This window comes from Trachymyrmex cornetzi, unplaced genomic scaffold (assembly GCF_001594075.2).
Source record: "Trachymyrmex cornetzi isolate Tcor2-1 unplaced genomic scaffold, Tcor1.1 scaffold8, whole genome shotgun sequence".
NCBI classification, from domain to species: domain Eukaryota; kingdom Metazoa; phylum Arthropoda; class Insecta; order Hymenoptera; family Formicidae; genus Trachymyrmex; species Trachymyrmex cornetzi.
The window spans coordinates 11,161-11,434 of record NW_017300135.1 but is presented as its reverse complement, the minus strand read 5'-3'; the positions used below and the strand labels follow the sequence as shown (position 1 = coordinate 11,434).

Sequence of the window (274 nt, the reverse complement as noted above, 5' to 3'; positions counted from 1 at the left end):
TTTCCTAACCTAATAAGCCTCAGCCACAGAACACATGTGTGTGTGACCACTGACCATGCACATTGCCAGCGCCACATTTGCCTCTAGCGCCGAAAAATCGAAAAGGACAAATCCCCCACCCCATAGCCTGGTCGACGAGGACGACAACGATGACGTTTCTTAAATGAAAAGTTTCAATTTCGGATTTTGCATCATTTTACATCGCAATATCTCTGCTCGTAGAGCACGTAGAGAAAAAACAAAAACACTTTCATTATATATTCCGACCGGATGC

General features: G+C 44.2%; 1 protein-coding gene across 1 annotated transcript in view; it reads right to left on the bottom strand.

Moving 5' to 3' along the window:
- Window positions 1–274, bottom strand: part of LOC108768479 (probable multidrug resistance-associated protein lethal(2)03659) — a 7,074-nt gene that overhangs the window by 5,377 nt on the left and 1,423 nt on the right. The gene's annotated exons all lie outside the window — the stretch shown is intronic.